This window comes from Lissotriton helveticus, chromosome 1_1, assembly GCF_964261635.1.
Source record: "Lissotriton helveticus chromosome 1_1, aLisHel1.1, whole genome shotgun sequence".
In the NCBI taxonomy this organism is placed as follows: domain Eukaryota; kingdom Metazoa; phylum Chordata; class Amphibia; order Caudata; family Salamandridae; genus Lissotriton; species Lissotriton helveticus.
In genome coordinates, this window is record NC_136057.1 from 1709193040 (window position 1) to 1709215169 (window position 22130).

A 22130-nucleotide genomic window follows, 5' to 3' on the forward strand; every position below is an offset into this window, starting at 1 on the left:
CACTCTATAAATGTCATTTACATTAACATCAACGTGGCAGTCTGAGGCAGAGGAAGGCCGGTGACTGTAGCTGGAGGAGGGGTACGAGGCCCACTCGCCTGCCGTGGTGTGTGTGGAAATTACTGGCCACGGGTACTCGCCGCCGGCAGCAGATGGTGAGACTCTCTTTACTCCGCCCCAACAGGAGAGCGGGCTGGTGAGGCCGTGGGGATGGTGTAGGGCAGCGCCGCTGCCGCTGTGGAGGCCCACTCTTCGGAGCTTGTCTAGGCCCTGATTAAGGAGGCCAGATCCCTGCTCCTCACGCAAGCCCAGTGGGGGTGTCGTCCTTGGGCCTGGATCTCCGCTGCAGCAGAGCTCCCCCCGCGAATCCCTCACCCCTCCCACTGCGGCGGGCCACCCACCGAGCCGTAGCATGGTCCACCACTCATAAGATCATAAGGAGGGCAGATTTGTCATTGCCTGCGGGAGGCTCTACCAGCAACACATCACCCTCGCGGCAGTATATGGTCCGAATCAGGATGACCCCGGGTTTATCCCAGAGGTTTCGAGACTGATTGCGGGCCTTGGTCCAGGGAATGTGATCTAGGGTGGGGAATTTAATATCTCACCAGATTGACGGCTGGATCATTCGGGGGCACAACAGCATCACCCACAAGCGGCAGGCGACTTAAAAACTGTTTTTAAAAAAAAAAACTTTCTTTATTTCGTTCGGTTTGACAAATGATTCACATTTACAATGTAAGTGTTTAGATCACAGGGTACAGTAATGAGAATCTAATATGTACAAGTTACATCAGGTCGCCATCCATAGACACATGAGTAGATACATTGATGAAAGAATAGTCATTAGTGTCTTTAGGTCCCTCTATATTGCACACGTTACCCAGTACATTCTTCATCTTACAGCTTTGGCAGCCATGTGGATAAATGACAGTTGTATCTTCATACTATTCACCTCCCTCTAAGGCATACATCCCCGTCGATCTCTTATAATCACATTTACATCTTCTATACCGTCTTAATCATCACTCTGCATATTCAAAAGATTTTGCTTTAGCGGTTCCCAAAAGTCCTTGGGCCTTGATGCCTGCGGTAGTTATGACATGTTGACGAGCCATTCCTTAAACCTGGGGGGCGCTTGCTACCCCATCTAATAGCCAATCTTCTTTTCGCTAGCAGTAGGAACACCGCAAGGAACTTCCGTCTCCTTGCGGGTTTGAACTTTTATATTCCCAGCAAACATACTAAAGGGGTATTCGGCACTAGTTCGGCTAGCATCCCTGTTAGTGCCTCCATTATTTCTTGCCAGTACTTGTGTATCTGCGGGCATGCCCATGCCATGGGCAGAAAATCAGCATGTTCAGCGTCGCATCTGTGGCATTTGTCATGCGTTCTGAGTCCGTAACTGAGTCAGGGAATAATAAAATTGGTGTAGAAATTTGAAGTGTATGATACGCAAATTGCAATTTGATGTAAGTAGCTGCAGTTGCGTACAGCTATATTCCCAATCTTGTACCTCGATGGGCTCACCTAGTGTTGGTTCCCACCTAAGGAGTGATTTGTTACTAAGCTCTGTTTGCTCTGATTGTGATGCAGTGTATAGGCGGGTTATTAATTTCTGACATGTTGGTGCTTTCAACAAGGTTTGTAGTGCGAGTAGTGTGGGTGGTTTCTCCGGATAGGTTGCACACATATCCCTTATCGCCATCTGTAGGCGCAAATGGGCGGACATCTTCATTGGTGTGTTATGTACGTTTAGCGATGGGTCGTCTCGCTGTATGAATTTACCATGTGGGAAAATATCTTTCATTGTATAAATCTTCATGTACTCTAACAACCGTGTCATTTTCTTTTCCTGCGTCACCGACAGTCTCGGGTGGTTAGCTTTGGGGAGTGCCGGGGCGTACATAGGAAGTTTGTCCGCCCTACTCTCTAGTGTGTGCCATGCTCTTGAGGTGCAGCGCACAGGTTGGATCATGTCCGTGTGTGTATAGGACGTAGGGTTAGATAAAAAGTCATCAGCGAGGTCAGGTGTACGCTGTCTGTTTCTACTGCTATGTGTAGAATGTACGTGTGGTGTGTCGTCCAATAGTGCGCGTGCTGCGCCTGTGCGCAATAAAAATATAGCTGTACGTCTGGTGCTCCGAAACAACCTTGGTGGTTTGGTTTTGTTAGTACTTTCCAGCTTACTCTGGCCTGTTTGCCTGCCCATGTGAGTCTCTGTAACGAGTTTCGCAGTTTGGAGAAAAACGCCTGTGTCAGCCAGATTGGGATATTGATAAATAAATATAAAAATTTGGGGAGGACTATCATCTTCTGCAGCGCAATCCTGTCTGCCAACGATAAAGGCAGCTGTATCCACCTGGTTATCTGCTCATCAAGTTTAGTTAGCGCCTTTCCATAGTTTTCCCTTACTACTTGACCTGGGTCCCTATGTAACCATATTCCCAGGTACTTGACTGAGTCAGTTGGCCATTTTAGAAGGTAGTTCAGTGTTGGCTGAGTTGTGCGTAGCGTTAAAGGGATCAGTCCCAGTTTATTCGCAGTCCTGCTATTGTTCAAAGCGGATATACTACCCCTGATCAGGTCATCGAGGTGGGTGTTTGGATCACAAATAAATAGCACCATGTCGTCTGCATATAGGGAAATATTAAGAGGACGCAGACCTAGCTGCAGGGCAGCTTCCGAGTGGTGCTGGCGTATCTTACAGGCTAGGGGCTCTAAGATCAGTGTGAACAGTATCGGTGATAGTGGACATCCCTGTCTTGTTCCCCTTCCTATATGTATAGGGGCAGATGTTTGTCCATTTATGAAGCGCTCCAGGAAGCCCATTCTGTGCAGCACTACAAACATGTACCTCCATTCCACTGAATCAAAGGCTTTCGCAGCGTCTAGCAGTGCCGCCGCTGTCGCTAGCTCTGGATCCAGGTGGTGGTAAAGGGCAAAAATAGTTCTTATGTTTTTGGTGGTACATCTGTTTGGGACAAATCCTGCTTGGTCAGGTAGTACCAATTTTTCTTGTAGTAGCTGTATCCTAGTAGCTATGACCTTTGCTAAGATTTTTACATCTATATTAATGAGTGACAGGGGGCGATAAGAGTCACAGTTAGTCGGGTCCTTATCGGGTTTAGATAGGGCCACTATCAGTGCTTCCCGAAGTGAATCAGGGAGCCTACCCTCCTCGTATGATTCCTCATACATTGCTGCTAAGTGTGGTATTAACAAGTCTCTATATGTTTTGTAGAACTCGCGTGGGAGCCCATATACCCCCGGGGCTTTGTTGTTTCGTAGGGAGTTGATTGCGTCACTGAGTTCGTCCTTAGATATATGGTTACTTAAAAACTTCCTTTGGGTGTCCGATAACCAAGCCAGCGCTACTTCCTGCAGGTAAAGGTCAATGTCTTCCTCAGAATTGCCTAATTGTGTGTCATATAGTCGTGAATAAAACTCCATAAAGTGATTTAGAATGGCTGGTGAATCATAGCATGTATGGCTGTTTTCATTCCTGATTTGTGTGATGTATGATGTTGCACATGAGGATCTGATCTTGCAGGATAAAGCGCGACCTGGCCTACCACCTTCGCCATAATTTCATGCCACATATCTTCTCGATTTATATTTTATCTCATCTTTAGCGTATGCTGAATATTTATCCATCCGTTCCCTTATTCTACCCAGTAGTGTGGGGTCTCCTGTTTGTGTATGTTCCGCTTCTAGTGTGCCAATGTCTCTTTCTATAATGTCCAGTTACTGCTGGATATCCTTCAGGATCCCGGCATTCTTGCTAATGCAATGACCACGAATCGTGACTCTGAATGCTTCCCACAATGTACTTGCACTAGACACTGGCCCCGCATTGAAGTCGAAGTAGTCTGTTATTGCCAGCTGCAACTCTGTGTGGAACACTTGATCCAGCAAGGCACTTCCGTGTAACCTCCACATGAATTGTTTGGGGATATGTGTGGGGATCTCTAATGTAATGTATACCGGGGAGTGGTCTGACAATGTTTTGGGTAGATGTTTGATTGACGTCGTCCAAGTGCTTGCTTCTGCTGTGAGTAACCAGTAGTGTATTCGTGACCACGTATTATGTGTTGTTGACATGCATGTGCCCTCCTTTCTGCTCACGTTTCTCAGTCTCCAAATGTCTGTCATTCCCCATAAACCATTCCGTCTTTTAGGGCCTAAGCTGCTTGCTTTCTGTAACCCTCGTTTCCCGTAGATCTGTCAAGGGCCGGGTCTAGACAGGTGTTGACGTCCGCTCTCCATAGTATAGGCGCACTGTGGAATTCTCTAAGTTTAGTCCACATAAAAGCTGGGGTTATCTGTGTTAGGGCCGTGGATGTTATTACCGTTAGCACTGTGCCGCCGAAATTGCCTTGTACAATAACGTATCAACCTTGATCATCCGGTAGATCTCGTATGAGCTGGAATCGACCAATTTGCCTAACAAGTAGTAACACGCCTCTAGCGTATGTAGAGTAGGAAGAGGCTATGCGGTATGCTGCCCAACGTGTGCCCACTAGTTTTTCTGAAGTGGGGGTAAGGTGTGTTTCCTGTATGCATGCCACATCTATCCTGTGTCTATCTAAGTATGCAAACACCTTACGTATTTTGTGTGGGTTTTGCAGCCCTCGCACATTCTATGTTATAAATGTTATTTTTCTAGTTGCACTATTTGTATTAGCCATACTCATCTGTTTCCATTGAAGACGGCCACTGCCCTGTAACCTTCAAAGATAACGTGATAACTGTACCTGTGTCCATTCCTGATGACCAGACATTTTCTGCGTACCCTAACCTACCCCCCACCCACTCCGTCATGTGCCCTTTGGCGGAGCCAGACCCATAGTTATGCTTCCTGAATACCCTCTCCCCCCTCCTCTACAAGGATCAAGAACAGCCCATTCAAAAACAGAAAACAGAAACGTGTGTGGTGCACACAGAGGGGCAGTAACTGCCAGCCCATTGCCTGTGGAACTTTTCCACACGGGCGGATGCCCTACTAAACCTAGTGTGTCTAGAACCATATTTTAATGACTCCAGGTGATGGAGTATAATAATTGCAATAAACTTCAATATTAGCTACAGCATAAAACTTTACAGACATTAGCTCTCTGCCAGCGATCTAGTTTGTTGACCAGTTTGCACACATATTACAACTTATCTCCCACGTCCCGTCTCCTATACCTCCTCCCGTGAGGCTTCTGAGAGAAGATTGTTCATATGTGGGAGAATGCTCTGCAATCCAAGCTAGCTCCACTCTTCCAGCAGGTTCTGAGTCCTAATGCTCAGCAGCTGAGACCCCAGTCCACTGCGCCTAGTTATCCAGTCTTATTTGTAGTGTGTAATCCAGTGAAGGCTGCCGTGTGCTCCTCCATCCCCTACTCTGCAGCATCTGACGCTGTGGCCTGGTCATCCTGGTCTCCCCTTGGGGATTTGCGTCTCGGACCTCAGCTGTTTCTTTGTTGAATTAATTTCAGTAGGTCCTTGGGCTCATTGAAAATCTTTGACTTGCCGTCATCTGTTATTTTGAGCCGTGCCGGGTAAAGCATAGCGTATTGTATGTTCATATCTCTTAATTTTTGTTTTGCTATGATAAATTTCTTTCTGGCGTCTTGGACCACCAAGTTAAAGTCCGGGTATATGGATATATCCATACCCTGGTGGGTCAGCTTCCCCAATTCACGAGCTTTTCTGAGAGCTGCGTCTCTGTCTCTGTAATTCCGACATATATAACCCCTAACCAGCATACGCTACCAGCATTTTCATTATTAATAAGTGCGCTCATAGCATGTTGCCGAAATAATATACAACATTGATTGCTGTATTTCGTACACTGGCTCTATTTTGAAGCCAGAATGATGTGGTTTCCTTGTATTTTCATGTTCTGATTTTATGTCATGTATAAATGATCGATTTTGGACACTCCTTCCTTTTCACTTTACACCCTCCACTCTCCCTTTCTTTGGGGCACTAATATGATTGTATTAACAATATATGAAATCTAAGACACATTGTAATTAAACAACAATGTGTTCATCTATTCCTTTCATGTTGTCTTATTTGATTGTATATATATTTGGTGTGACTTTTAATTTGTATACTGGGACCCCCTTTTGTATGTACAAGTACATATGACACAGGCTCTCAGTCACTTGTACACATATATCCCATTCATAGATGCACATGTTCATACATCTCCACAGACCACGCTTTCACGAACACACATGGCAGCCCTGTCATAGAGCCCCTAGTTAAAGTATTTTGTTCAAACCATAGTATCTGGCTGTATGGACAATAGGCTTAAAGTCGATGAAGCTGAGCATGTGGGTACCTGGTAATCATGCGTGAGTTACTTGGCTTAGTAGCTCACAATGATTTTCACTGATCAGAAGTAGCTTGCACTACAGAAAACATTGGATTTACTAAATGCCAGTGGCCTCGATACTTCACCTGAATCCACTTTTGATTTGCCAATGTCACCATGAACATGGAAAGTGATTATTTTTCTATAATGGTTTGGAGGTTTTAAACAAAACAAGGGGACCCAATATGGTATACAAGGAACTTGGGTAGCGATAATTTTGAAAACAGTGGTCCTTGATGAAGGTAAAGTGAAAAAGCTAAATGAATATAGAATGAGATCAGTTCTATATTGCCACTGTCCAGCCAGACAGTAAGATTTCAGCCATGCTGCACAGCAGCTGGGCTGCTGTACAACATAGGTAAAAGACAATGACAATGCTGATAGGCCTCCCATCGGTGAGACCTATTGGCTTTATCAATGCTTGTTACATTCTGCCTGCGCAGATTCAACCTTGTCAGCCATGATCTGCATCTGAGTACATTGAAAAAATAAGAGACGAACTGACATCAGTGCTCAAGGGTGTCACCTGAGTGCAGCTCCATGTCATCATGTCCAGGGGTGGGGGGAGTCAGACAGGAAATAGGCACTTAGAGAACCACAAGATGGAACATTGCCAACGGTAGGGAACTTATTGGAAAAAGCATGTGGGCATTCCTACCCAGGTGATGGAGAGAAGTTATTGGATCCAATTGCTGTCTCATCACTCCGCTCTCACATTGCGCGTAATAACCGTAAATCATCACTCCGCTCTCACATTGCGCGTAATAACCGTAAAGACAAGTCCTTTCAACTTTACAACACACCATAGGGCAGCGAAAGCATGACAAGGTAATAAAAAGGGAAAGGAGAAATAGTGAAAGAAAGGATGAATGGAGAAAGAAAGCAAAACAAGCGAGGAAGGAAGGAGGAATAACATAAATGGGAATAAGAACATAGAAGCTGGATACGGCGCACTAAAGGCAGGAAGAAATTAAGTGAGACACTGGGGTAGGGATGATGGACTGAATGGAAGAGATATGAAGAAGAAATCATGTGAAAGTTAAAAGAGACACAATTCTAATAATAATGAGAGAGAGAACGTTGATTAAAACATTTGAGACGGATAGGAAAAGAGGAAGAAAAATGCAAAGAGGAGGTACAAATAGATGAAGGGATAAAAATAAAAATAAACCAGGACATTGAGAAAGAGGGAGATGTGAGGAAGGGCCGGAGAGAAAAAGAGAGAGATAGGAAGGGTGATAAACATAGAAAGGTAGACAACAGACAGCACAAGAGAGAAAACAAGAGAGAGAAATCAAGAGAGCTGGAGAAAGACAGAACCAAAGAAGAGAGAAAGAGTGTGAAAGAGAAGCAGGTTTAGAGAACCAGAGATAGACAGAAGATAGAGCAAAAGAGACAATATGAATGAGAGAGCAGCACAAGACAGAGAGACAGACAGACAAAAAGAGAGTTACAGAGAAAGAGCAGAAAAAAACAGAAAGAGAGTCAAAGAGAATTAAAAACAGACAGAGGAAGACAAAGTGTGGTGTAATCCCCAACACCCCCCCCCCCTCCTTCCTGGGGTGAGGCGGCAAGGGGAGATTTCCTCAGTCCATCATTTGTCATGATATTTCCATGAATATGAAACCATTTCATATTGGTTATAGTACCTCACTAACTACCCAAGCAAATTGATTTTTAGGTAAAAGCCCATTAGGCTTAAGAGTGTTTGTTTTGTGCAACTGGTCAAACCGACATGATACGACTGAGGCTTTCTCACTGAGGAGTGCCTGCAAAGATTGCATATGGCCATGATATAATGTCATTTACTAACAGTCCCTACACTGAGTTCTTGCTGGAACGCCATAGGATGAGTGGATGCTGTGCCCTCCTGCTCAGCAACAAGTCCCTAAGTAGTGAAGAGCAGCAATGTGTAACCTTGCGCAACGGGGATCCATGCTATCTTTACCAGGCAGCCATCATCTCCAGGCACACCACTCCATATGCCTTAGAGCCAAACCCATCCCAAGGACATTTACCACCAATAAACCAGTGGCTCAGCCTTGTTGGGCATACCAAGGAATGTGGGGGAAGTTTCACTTAGCTTTGGAGATATGAAAGCATAGGTAGGCTAGGAATCTAATTAACCAACCAAAATGTTTGGTGCTTTTAAACCTTTTCTCTCATTTTGTTTATTTTTCCTAGTGGGATCACTGACATAATATCGAGGGACATAATATCGACTATCAAAAATATCGTTGACAAAATATCGACAGACAGAATATCGACTTTGTATCTACAAACAGGTAAGTACAACAATGTTAAATTAAATTAATATTAAAAATTAATTACTAAAATATACTTAAAAATACTTAAATTACCTTATAATAATTAAATATTTAATGAAAGTTATATAAAAAAAAATTTTTTACAATCATATTTGTTAAAACATATATATATATATATATATAGTAACATAATATAATTAAATAATAATCAATATTATTACCGTAGGATAGCGGAAGTGTTAAAATTACTATTCCCACTCCAGAGAGTGCAACAGTAGGGAAAGCGTTGGATAGCGTAGGGGTAAAAAATTACTATTCCCACTCCAGTGGGTGCAACAGTAGGGAAAGCGTTGGATAGCGTAGGGGTAAAAATTACTATTCCAACTCCAAAGAGTGCAACAGTAGGGAAAACGTTGGATAGCGTAGGGGTAAAAATTACTATTCCCACTCCAAAGAGTGCAAGAGTAGGGAAAGCATTGGATAGCGTAGGGGTTAAAATTACTATTCCCACTCCAAAGAGTGCAACAGTAGGGAAAGCGTTGGATAGCGTAGAGGTAAAAATTACTATTCCCACTCCAGTGGGTGCAACAGTAGGGAAAGCGTTGGATAGCGTAGAGGTAAAAATGACTATTCCCACTCCAGTGGGTGCAACAGTAGGGAAAGCATTGGATAGCGTAGGGGTAAAAATTACTATTCCCACTCCAGTGAGTGCAACAGTAGGGAAAGCGTTGGATAGCGTAGGGGTAAAAATTACTATTCCCACTCCAAAGAGGGCAACAGTAGGGAAAGCGTTGGATAGCGTAGGAGTAAAAATTACTATTCCTACTCCAGTGAGTGCAACAGTAGGGAAAACGTTGGATAGGGTAGGGGTAAAAATTACTATTCCCACTCCAAAGAGTGCAACATTAGGGAAAGCATTGGATAGCGTAGGGGTAAAAATTACTATTCCTACTCCAGTGAGTGCAACAGTAGGGAAAGCGTTGGATAGCGTAGAGGTAAAAATTACTATTCCCACTCCAGTGGGTGCAACAGTAGGGAAAGCATTGGATAGCGTAGGGGTAAAAATTACTATTCCCACTCCAGTGAGTGCAACAGTAGGGAAAGCGTTGGATAGCGTAGAGGTAAAAATTACTATTCCCACTCCAGTGGGTGCAACAGTAGGGAAAGCGTTGGATAGCGTAGGGGTAAAAATTACTATTCCCACTCCAGTGAGTGCAACAGTAGGGAAAGCGTTGGATAGCGTAGGGGTCAAAATTACTATTCCCACTCCAAAGAGTGCAACAGTAGGGAAAGCGTTGGATAGCGTAGGGGTTAAAATTACTATTCCCACTCCAAAGAGTGCAACAGTAGGGAAAGCATTGGATAGCGTAGGAGTTAAAATTACTATTCCCACTCCAAAGAGTGCAACAATAGGGAAAGCGTTGGATAGCGTAGGGGTAAAAATTACTATTCCCACTCCAGAGAGTGCAACAGTAAGGAAAGTAAATACTTCATACATTATTTAAAAAAATATAAATTAATATCTATAAAAAATTAATTTAAAGTAATTACCAATTTAATATAATATAACAATTAATCAATTAAAATTACAAATTAAAATTAAGTATTACTATTAGTTACCTATTAATCCAAATTAATTACAAATTAACAATTAATTAACTAACAATTAAAAATTATTTAACAATTAATTCAAATTAAATACAACTAAATAAATTGAATTATTTAATTAATTATAAATAAATTACTTCCCACCCTATTCCCCTATAAACGCATAACCCGCTACAGAAAATAAATTAATAAAATTAACATAATTAGCAATTAATCAATTAAATAAAATTAATTGCCAATTAAAATGTAATTAATTACCCATAAAAAATTAATTAACAATTAATTCGAAAAAAATACCAATATTTTTACATATTTAATTAATTATAATTAAATTACTTCCCACCCAATTCCCCTATAAACCCAACACCGCTACAGAAAATAAATTAGTAAAATTAACATAATTAGCAATTAATCAATTAATTAAAATTAATTGCCAATTAAAATTTAATTAATTACCAAATATAAATTAATTAACAATTAATAAAAAATGAATACCAATAAATAAATGTACATATTTAATTAATTATAATTAAATTAATTCCCACCCTATTCCCCTATAAACCCACAACCCGCTACAGAATTAAATTACGCAAAAGTAAAAAAACAAATTTCCTTATTTAAAATTAATTATAACATAAATACACAATTTTCACACATATAATAACATAAAAAACACTATAAAAAATTCGATACTATTAAAAATTCGATAATTTTAATAACCTATGTTATATACTTCGATATTTTAACTTTCTATATTTTTAACATTCGATATTACATTACTTACCTTAAAAACGATATTTTTGATGTCTATATTCTGTCCATTCGATATTTTGTCCAGTCTATATTTTAAACTCGATATTATGTCCATTCGATATTTTGTAGTCGATATTATGTCTGTTTACCCATTCTAATTGCTGGTTGTATGCATACTGATATGGAATGGGGTTTAGAAATCGACTAGGCAATCCGTGCAAGTCATCTGGCAGGCCTGGGGTCATATTATACAATAGAGCGTATTTTCCTTGTTAGCGCCGGGAAACACCTTTCAAACGGTCAGCTCGGCGTTCACAAGGAGAGTGCGTAGGGGTCAAAATTACTATTCCAACTCCAAAGAGTGCAACAGTAGGGAAAACGTTGGATAGCGTAGGGGTAAAAATTACTATTCCCACTCCAAAGAGTGCAAGAGTAGGGAAAGCATTGGATAGCGTAGGGGTTAAAATTACTATTCCCACTCCAAAGAGTGCAACAGTAGGGAAAGCGTTGGATAGCGTAGAGGTAAAAATTACTATTCCCACTCCAGTGGGTGCAACAGTAGGGAAAGCGTTGGATAGCGTAGAGGTAAAAATGACTATTCCCACTCCAGTGGGTGCAACAGTAGGGAAAGCATTGGATAGCGTAGGGGAAAAAATTACTATTCCCACTCCAGTAAGTGCAACAGTAGGGAAAGCGTTGGATAGCGTAGGGGTAAAAATTACTATTCCCACTCCAAAGAGGGCAACAGTAGGGAAAGCGTTGGATAGCGTAGGAGTAAAAATTACTATTCCTACTCCAGTGAGTGCAACAGTAGGGAAAACGTTGGATAGGGTAGGGGTAAAAATTACTATTCCCACTCCAAAGAGTGCAACAGTAGGGAAAGCATTGGATAGCGTAGGGGTAAAAATTACTATTCCTACTCCAGTGAGTGCAACAGTACGGAAAGCGTTGGATAGCGTAGAGGTAAAAATTACTATTCCCACTCCAGTGGGTGCAACAGTAGGGAAAGCATTGGATAGCGTAGGGGTAAAAATTACTATTCCCACTCCAGTGAGTGCAACAGTAGGGAAAGCGTTGGATAGTGTAGAGGTAAAAATTACTATTCCCACTCCAGTGGGTGCAACAGTAGGGAAAGCGTTGGATAGCGTAGGGGTAAAAATTACTATTCCCACTCCAGTGAGTGCAACAGTAGGGAAAGCGTTGGATAGCGTAGGGGTAAAAATTACTATTCCCACTCCAAAGAGTGCAACAGTAGGGAAAGCGTTGGATAGCGTAGGGGTTAAAATTACTATTCCCACTCCAAAGAGTGCAACAGTAGGGAAAGCATTGGATAGCGTAGGAGTTAAAATTACTATTCCCACTCCAAAGAGTGCAACAATAGGGAAAGCGTTGGATAGCGTAGGGGTAAAAATTACTATTCCCACTCCAGAGAGTGCAACAGTAAGGAAAGTAAATACTTCATACATTATTTAAAAAAATATAAATTAATATCTATAAAAAATTAATTTAAAGTAATTACCAATTTAATATAATATAACAATTAATCAATTAAAATTACAAATTAAAATTAAGTATTACTATTAGTTACCTATTAATCCAAATTAATTACAAATTAACAATTAATTAACTAACAATTAAAAATTATTTAACAATTAATTCAAATTAAATACAACTAAATAAATTGAATTATTTAATTAATTATAAATAAATTACTTCCCACCCTATTCCCCTATAAACGCATAACCCGCTACAGAAAATAAATTAGTAAAATTAACATAATTAGCAATTAATCAATTAAATAAAATTAATTGCCAATTAAAATTTAATTAATTACCCATAAAAAATTAATTAACAATTAATTCGAAAAAAATACCAATAAATATTTTTACATATTTAATTAATTATAATTAAATTACTTCCCACCCAATTCCCCTATAAACCCACTACAGAAAATAAATTAGTAAAATTAACATAATTAGCAATTAATCAATTAATTAAAATTAATTGCCAATTAAAATTTAATTAATTACCAAATATAAATTAATTAACAATTAATAAATAATGAATACCAATAAATAAATGTACATATTTAATTAATTATAATTAAATTACTTCCCGCCCTATTCCCCTATAAACCCACAACCCGCTACAGAATTAAATTACGCAAAAGTAAAAAAACAAATTTCCTTATTTAAAATTAATTATAACATAAATACACAATTTTCACACATATAATAACATAAAAAACACTATAAAAAATTTGATACTATTAAAAATTCTGATAATTTTAATAACCTATATTATATACTTCGATATTTTAACTTTCTTTATTTTTAACATTCGATATTACATTACTTACCTTAAAAACGATATTTTTGATGTCTATATTCTGTCCATTCGATATTTTGTCCAGTCTATATTTTAAACTCGATATTATGTCCATTCGATATTTTGTAGTCGATATTATGTCTGTTTACCCATTCTAATTGCTGGTTGTATGCATACTGATATGGAATGGGGTTTAGAAATCGACTAGGCAATCCGTGCAAGTCATCTGGCAGGCCTGGGGTCATATTATACAATAGAGCGCATTTTCCTTGTTAGCGCCGGGAAACACCTTTCAAACGGTCAGCTCTGCGTTCACAAGGAGAGTGCGCCATATTAGATTGAAGGCACTGCCACCAGGGCAGCCACGAACTTGTGCTGCCCTCGGGGCAGCACATCAATTGAAATACGGAGCAACTTTGAAGCAGCCGCTCTGTTTCACTGTGCAGGTGGCAACCTGCCTTCACTTTCAAGAGGCGCGAGAGATTCCCCTTCAGGTTGGTGCAGTGATTGCACCTGCGTGCAAGGAATGTCTAGGGGTACCATAGGACCACCTTAACCCCCTCAAGAGGGCTGCCATTGGGAGGCCGTATCATGCAAATACAGGCGTTCGTGCCCGCTTTGCCTGCCCCGGGGCACTTTGGTATTACAGAAAGGGACGTAGACCCTTGTGCAACCCTTCTGTAATATAGATAGTGCTGACACACATATTGCGCTATCATCAGAGGGTTTTCCCTCATTTGCATGGGGGCGTGGCCCCATGTAAATGAGGGAATCTCTTTACCTCTGCGCCATCAGCTATTGTGTCTGAATATGCTGCCACAGCCGATCGAATAATTGATGTTTTCTTCAGTGCACGATTATCTAATAATACGTGACGATATAACGAGTGCTACTTTCCGAAAGTGTTAACGTTTCACCCTCGTCTGTTCATCTAAATTTAAAGAAAAAACGTGACGACACACTGTGTGCAACTATCCGACCTGTAAACGTCCCACCCACGTCTTTTTCACTTCAAAATCTAACGCGTAGGTTGAAATATAACTGCAGTCACTTATCCTTGACTAAGGGTCTGAATCATTTACAACCCCCCAACCAGCAAGACTGATTAAGAAGTACTTGTTTTTGACTCGGAAGGGTCCACATCCAAATGCAATAAAGTTTATGTCCTGATGATGGTCTTATGAAAGTACAACACGAAGACCGAAACGTCGACTACATTGTCTAATTCTGCAGAAGGTTTATTCAATATTGATTTCTACTTACTAGTTGATTTGGAATCTTTATGTTTAATCCATTAGCAGTTTAGACTTTTGTGTGATATATTTGTGGAATATTAATTATACACCCTGTATATCCTCAATGCATTCTTTTTGTACCCCTTTTGTGATATATGATCAATTTCTATCTCACTAAGTAAACAAAACGAAAACCCTTTTTTTCAAAATCCTGGCTTGTGTATCATTATTTTTAATAATGTTAGTGTGGTAACATTATTTGTCTGTTTTGTAATTGATTTATCTTAGCAACTAATATACAATAGTGTGAGTACTCAATTTAATCTAAGTCTCATATTGGCCTAATTGTAATAATACAAACAAAATCCCTTGCTGGCCCAACTCTACAATAGTATATTTGCCCAAGCCCGCAAGGGTATATTGGGTTGCTCACCTCTTCTCATTTCTCATAATATAGACGCAGGCGCTAAGATAAAGAAGCGGTCAGGAGGCATGCTGATAGTGCGCCACCTAAAAGGCGGGGCACTGTCAGTGCGCCCCCTTGATGGCAGCCTTCTGGGGGGCTTAAGAGGGTCCTATAGACCCCCTTTACTCCATTGCTGGCCAGTTCCGTCACTCACTTCACTAGCCTGCAGGAGGATATCTCACCCACTTAAAGGTGAGGATGGGCTGCCCCTGCACAGTGAAACACAGAGAGGATGCTTCAAAAACACTCGGTATTTTAACTGATGTGCTGCCCCCAAGGCAGCAGGAGGTTGCGGCTGCTCTAGGGCAGCACATTCAATCAAGCATTATATAATACGGCCCAGGGGGCGCACTGACAGTGTGCCACCTTTTAGGTGGTGTGCTGTCAGCGCACCTCTTAACAGCTTCTTTACCTTTGAGCCCGAGTCTATATTACAGCGTAGACGCAGAGGCATAGAGCTTACCTAATTTGCATGGGGCCACTCTCCCATGCAAATGAGGAAACACCCTCTGATGATGGCGCTGGCACTACATGTGCACCAGCACTGTCTATATTACAGAAGGGGCAGCACAAGTGTCTGCGGCCCTTTCTGTAAAACCATAGTCCCCCCCGGGGCGTGCAAAGTGGGAGCAAATGTCTATTGCGCCCCTGGAGAACTTTGTATAATATGGCCCCTGGTGTTCTCTAAACGGTTCTCCTCCAAATGTGCATTGCCCACAGGCAAGGAAGGGAGGGAGTAAGATGATTTTCTTTATCCCTTTCTCTAGCGATGGATATCTGTCTGCAACTTTAGGAGCTAGGAAAATCTAACTGAGTGTACTCTGGAATTAGGGATAAGAATCACGAGAGAGTGAAACAAAGAGATGGAGAAGGAGAGATAGAGAGTCAAAAACACAGCAAGGAAAGTTGGGAAAGAGGCAGAGAGCAAAGAGAGAGAGGCATGTTGAGAGAGAGAATAGGAGAGAGATGGGAACAGAGGGTAGACAAAAGAGAGAGACAGAAAAAGAGAGAAAGAGACTGAGAGCAATCAAGATATAAATAAGAATGGGAACAGAGAGGAGGAGAGATAAAGAGGGAGTGGGTAAGATAGAGAAAAAAGAGTGCGCTAGAAACAGTGAAACAGAAAGAGAAAGACAGAAGAGAGAGAAGGCAGCATGAGAAAGTGAGGATGACAGAGAGACGGTGAAATGGACAGGTTAGAAGAGAGCAAAACTACATAGAAAGTTAAGAGAAAAGAGACAGAGAGGGAAAAGAGATTGTGACAGAGTGAAAGACAAGGAGAATCAGAGAGATAGAGAAAAAAGACAGAGGAAGATATAAAGATAAAGAGACAGCAATAGGGCTGAGCAAGAAGGAGGCAGTGACATGGATGGAGAGAGGAAAATAGAGACCATAAACGCGAAGGTAACGATAAAAAGAGAAATAGACAAAGAAAGAGAGAGAAGGAAAGAGAAATAGGGATGAGAAGAAAGATAGAGTGTGAGAGGCAGTGAGAAAGAGATGTGTAGGAAAGTAGGATCTGCTTCTTATAGGTACCCCCAGTTTTTGCTAAATGTAATACTGTTTTTGACTAGTCTGACTGGGATCCTGTTAATCAAGACCCCAGTCTATCTGCTTTCTCCTTAAACTGTTATGCCATGTACTTAGGTACACTCCAGAATTGGATACTGGGCTGCCCTCATCAGTCCCTAGTATATGGTTCACATGTACCCGGGGCATAGGTACCATAGAGGCCTCCCATGGGCTGAAGCATGTATTATGCCACCTATGAGCGGCCAGGCAAAATGGAACTACACGTCTGCCATTGCAGCCTGTGTAAGTTAGTGCATGCACCACTTACTTAACATATAGGTTTACTATATTTAAGGGTTACTGCACTTAAAACCTATAAGTCACTCCTATGGCAGGCCTTAAAAATCCTGAAGGCAGAGTGCTTGCTTCTAAGTGAGAGAGTGCCACTGCATGAGCAGAACACCCCTGCAGCCTACGGAGTCCATTCAGACTCCATTCTCCCGGGTTGTCAGTGTAGCAGCCATTTATGACTTATAGAGTGGCATTATGCGGCCACGTGATGACCAACTCTAAAACGAATGAAAACATCCTATTGTGTTTGGTGTCAAACATGTTGGATTCATACCCTCACACCAGGTCTGATTCCACCCCTCAGAAGACAGCTTTGTGAGTTTCCTGGTGTTCCCGGTACCAGCCTTCTAGTCACGGACAGCACAAAATGGTTGCTGCCGACCACAGACACATTTCTACCCTCCTGCTGCTAGCGAAGCTCGAGCAGGGGAAGGCAGAACAATAGGCATTCTGTCACAGGGAAGTGTGACCACCTCCCAGACAGGTTATAGTGTATTAGGGCTTGGTGAGTGTGCTTGCCAGCGACTGAAAGTCTGCATGGCACATTTGGTGTTCCTGTGCATAGTCCAGTTCAAACCAGTCCTGGGAGCCGCTGGCTCCTGCTCTGGCGCAAAACTGGACAAAGGACATGGGAGTAACCTCCCCACTGTCCAGACCCTCCCCTGTGAGGGTCCCCTTAATCTTGCCAACCCTTTTTCTTGGGTACTTAAGGGCTTACCTGGCTGTAGGACCGTAGATTCGACGTAGAAAAGATTCTGAATAAGAAATCCATGTTTTCGACCATCTGGAAACTCTGGACTTCGTTTGGGCCCGACTCCCTCTCCCTCTCAGTCTGAAGCATTGTCTGTGCCCGTGCACCATACAGGATCTGAGCAGGCCCTATGGAGCATCAAGGCAAACCAAAGATATCTCCCTTGGAGTGAAGGAGTCACTCCCCTGCATCCGCAGGTGCCGCAACACTGCTGTCCGGTCTGCTGATCCAAAGCTCCTAAGGACTCCGAAGGCTTCAGCAACACAGGAGGTGGGTTTCTACGTCCCTCAAGGCCCGAGTTGCCTTCTCACCAAGTTTGAGGCAAGAATCCCTCGTGGGGGCTGCAATACCCAAACCCTTGTGCACAGTGTACATTTGCAAGTATATATGCTTGTTGGCGTTTCCCCGAATAAGTGCATTAGGCTTCGAGTAGCCCTAACCTCTGGCACCATTTCCTACCAAGAACTTCAACCTCCTGAGTGCTCCGTCGGCTGTTGTTTGGTGAAATCGCTCGAGGTCCTCTTGCTACTCCTGTACCTCCGGCCTGGGGGTCCATTTGAGGGTCAACTTTGCTTTTCTTGGGCTTCTCTGGTTGCTCCAGGCTTGCCCTGACTCTCCTGTGTGCGCTGGTCCGAATCGTACGCTACCTTGACCTTCTGTGTGGGTTGCCATTACCAAGGCTTGTTTGTGCTCCCGCTGGACACCGACCCCCTCAGCACTCGGCATGCTTTGTGGGTCAGCTCACACCCAGCTCCTGGTCATCCTCAACATCTGCTGGTCCCTGCAGCTGCGGAGTCAAGGACTCCATCAACCAACCTGAAGCATCCGACATCGGTGGGCATTCGCCTACCGAACCCCTGGTTGACGTAGAGTTTGTCCCCTCTGCTTTCAGGTACTTCTCAACAAGAATCCACCTTTGGATTCCAATAGACACTTTTCTTCCTTCCAGTAGCGCCTCTTCTTCGAAGTCCTCCACTGGGTTTGACAGTGGTTTCCGATGCCACTTCAGACCCTTGCACCCGGCTTCCCTGGGATAGGTAACTTGGGTACCTTGGTATCCACGGGTGGGATGGCTCTCCAACCTCCTATCACCCAAGGGGTTTCTTCAAAGTCCACAGGGAAGGGTCCTTAAACTCTAAAACATCAGCCGCGACTTTCCCATATAATTGTACAGAGTACGCAGTTGTGTTTCCACACTGCACCCGTCCTCCGTGGGGCCCCTATCTACTCACCGTGGGCGGTTCCTTGGGGTCCCAGCGATTATACGTCCTCTCGACACTGTCTTGACTTGAGTCACGGTTCTTATACCACTTTCTTAGCATATGGTTTGGTCCCCCCCTGGGGCCCACTGTGTATTAGTGCTATTTACTGTCATTTCTGTGCTTTAGTATTGTGTGCTTTGTGATTATCTCTGTATGGGAGACACTGTGTCATACTAGATAGGGTTATAGCAATAAATACCTATTTTTATAACTACTCTGTTCTCCTTTCCTTTAATCAATACTATAAGATTGCATTCTGATAAAACAAGCTGCTTAACATTCCTTCAAGACTAAGCCTAAAGGCGGCTCTCCACAGCTACCCCACTTGGATAGCTTTCTAAGGTTATCTTTGACCTCTTAAATCACCATAAGGGTTGTTTGGACTGGTGCAAGATGCCCATTTTAATTAGAGGACAGCATATACCGGGCCAATTTCTCACAGACACAGAAAGGGGAAGAGAGAGAGAGTGAGAAGAGACAACAGGTAATAGAGTAAGATAATATCAGAGAGACAGAGAGGTAAGGAGGCACAGCAAAAGAAAAAAAGAAGACAGCGAGAAAGTGAGAGTGAAAAGAGGACGTGAAAGGGACAGGGAGAAAAAGGTAGTAGAAGAAAGAGTGAGAGAGAAAGAGAAAGAGAGGGAGAGAAAGGGACAGATAAGAAGACCGAAAAAAGAAGTGACAGAGAGAAGAAAAAGTTACTTACCATCTGTAATGATATTTCTGGTAGATACATAGTGTCCAATTTAGAGTTTTGGTGGACAGGTTACTCAGTCATATCAGAATATCCTCTTTGCCTTATTACAAGTGCCATAGGATATAATACACCTTCAGTAAGGCAGGCGGGATACTGGTCACATCTGTAGTAACCCATCCATCAAACTCTAAATCAGGCCCGTAGACTTATTGCATATTCCTCCCTTTATGAATATCCTTTCAGTTGCCAAAGTGGCGCGGAAAACTTTTTCCAAGAAATGGCTCTCCAGCACCACTAAGAGGCACTATGTGGCTACAGCTGTGGTTTATCTTGCCGGATGCGACCACATTGGGCTATATTAAGCATTTTAGTGTGCTGTGTCAAATCCCAGAAATTTTTCCATATTCCATTTAGTCTTTTGGACAGAAATGGACAGTGCGTTGACAACAGTGACACTAACAACACCTAACTTGTTAGCATACCTTAGCATCTTTACCGACTTACCCTCCTCCTTCTCACCACTACCCGGTACTTACAGTTGTCTGAACTATGATCGTATGTTGTTATTAGTCACGGAACTATGATATTTGGCTACTACTGTATTTGTCGTGAATTTAATATTACTGTTTTCTACTACTTTGCTCTCTGGGAATTTGTAAAGTACTCTGATACCCGCAAGGGTCATGTTTGCGCTAAAAATAAATAAATAAAATAAATCCTACAAAAATGCAGTAACCCATTAGGGGAGGAGGGAAGGAGGTGAAGAAACAATTGGGAGATTATGTACCCACCACAAATATTATTAGGAACATTAATTAACTGTTTCTTCTGATGGTTACATCTTCCCACAGATTTCTCATCCCATGAATAAGTCCCAAAGCAATTCCTCCCTTGGAAGCAGGATTGCGTAGTTTTGATTAGACAAGAAAGTCGTGATACACAGTTCTGGAAGAGTGCCCATTACTGAATGACTAAGCTGTAAGGCAAAAGTATGCAGGGAAGGCCATGTGGCTGCCCAACTGTCACCACAATATCTTTAAGGAGAGCCATGAAAATAGCAACTCATAGTGAAGTGGGCCTACATGCCCTAAGGAGGGTCTTTTCATCTAAGGCCTAGCAGGCGTTGATACAGAGGATGCCCTGGCAATAAATGGTTTATTTGGTCACTTCCTTGTCCTTTTTAGGTAGGCAAAGCCCACAAACAGGTGATTATAAACGTTATTATGTTGAGTGTGATTGACACAATATGACAAAGCACATCTGGCATCGAGTCTGTGTAGCTGTGCCTGCTCTTTGGAGCCAAGAGGATGAGGGAAGAAGGATGGAAGAGTAACTGGCCACATAAAAGGTAGACACCACCTTGGGTAAGAAGGATGGGCAGGTATGAAGTCCCAGCTCAAAAACTGCACAAGGCAGAGGAAGTGAAAGGGTAATCTGAAGCTAGTGCTACCAACAATATTGTCTTCAAAGTGAAAAGTCAAACTGGGTAACTTTGCATGAGCTTGAATGGGAAAGCATTTAAGAAAGTCAACTGAAGACTTAAGTCAGAATGAGGAACAACAAACGGATTGGGAAGAAACAAGTTACCCTTTTAAACAATGGTCTAGTAAACGTGACCTAAACAAGGATGGCGGGTCAGGAACACACGTGATGGCAAACAGGGCCTCCACTAGCCATTAACTGTAGCCTCTTCCAGACCCTGTTGTGGAAGACAAAGTGTAATCTCAGGATGTCAGACAGGTCGGATTTATAAGGATCTAGGCCTTCTAGCTTGCATCTTCACCAGGAAGGTAACAGGACCCTAGATGGCACCCCTCATTCTCCATGCAAGCAGCCACAGCGTTTGTGGGTTGGGGCGGAGGATGACAACAGGTCCGCCCAGTGTAGAAGAGGAAAAGGTGTTCGAACAATGAGTGGGAACAGATCAGCATATCAAAGCTTCCTTGCTAAATCTTGGGTGATCAGTGTCAGCTCTGCTTGATACTACTGCACCTTCTGCAAGAGTTTCAGCAGAAGATGGATTGGTGACAACATGGCCATGAAACCACTTATACCTGAAGGCTTCCACTAAGGAACAATTCAGAGGGATATGTATATCTCAGAACTGAGGACCCCTCCTGTAATGTGCAGCAGCAAAAAGATCTCTGTATCAACACCTCAATTTGGAGAATATAACCTCTGTCACTTTGTGGTGTGGTTCCACTCGTGGTCCATTGTTCACTTTCAAGTTGAGGAAACCTGAAATTTGTGATGTTACCAGTAAAAATTCGCAGTTGCAGCACCCACTGCAACAGGTGAATTGCCTCTCAGTACGGGTTTCACAACCCTAAACTGCCCTCCCTGTCAATATAATGGATGCTGGTGTTTTTTTTCTAAAAGCGCCTGAATTGGGGCTCCATGAGACAGGAGAAATACCTTCATGGCAAGGCAGACTGCCTGCAGCTCCAGCATGCTTATGTGCAGACACTGCTATACGGCAGATCAAACTACCCATGACATCATGTCGCCCATATTGGCACCGCAGCCCACG

The 22130-nt window shown here is 42.4% G+C and overlaps 1 protein-coding gene across 2 annotated transcripts in view; it reads right to left on the reverse strand.

Moving 5' to 3' along the window:
• The window catches only part of GLS2 (glutaminase 2), a 324314-nt gene that overhangs the window by 112624 nt on the left and 189560 nt on the right, over nt 1-22130 (reverse strand). The gene's annotated exons all lie outside the window — the stretch shown is intronic.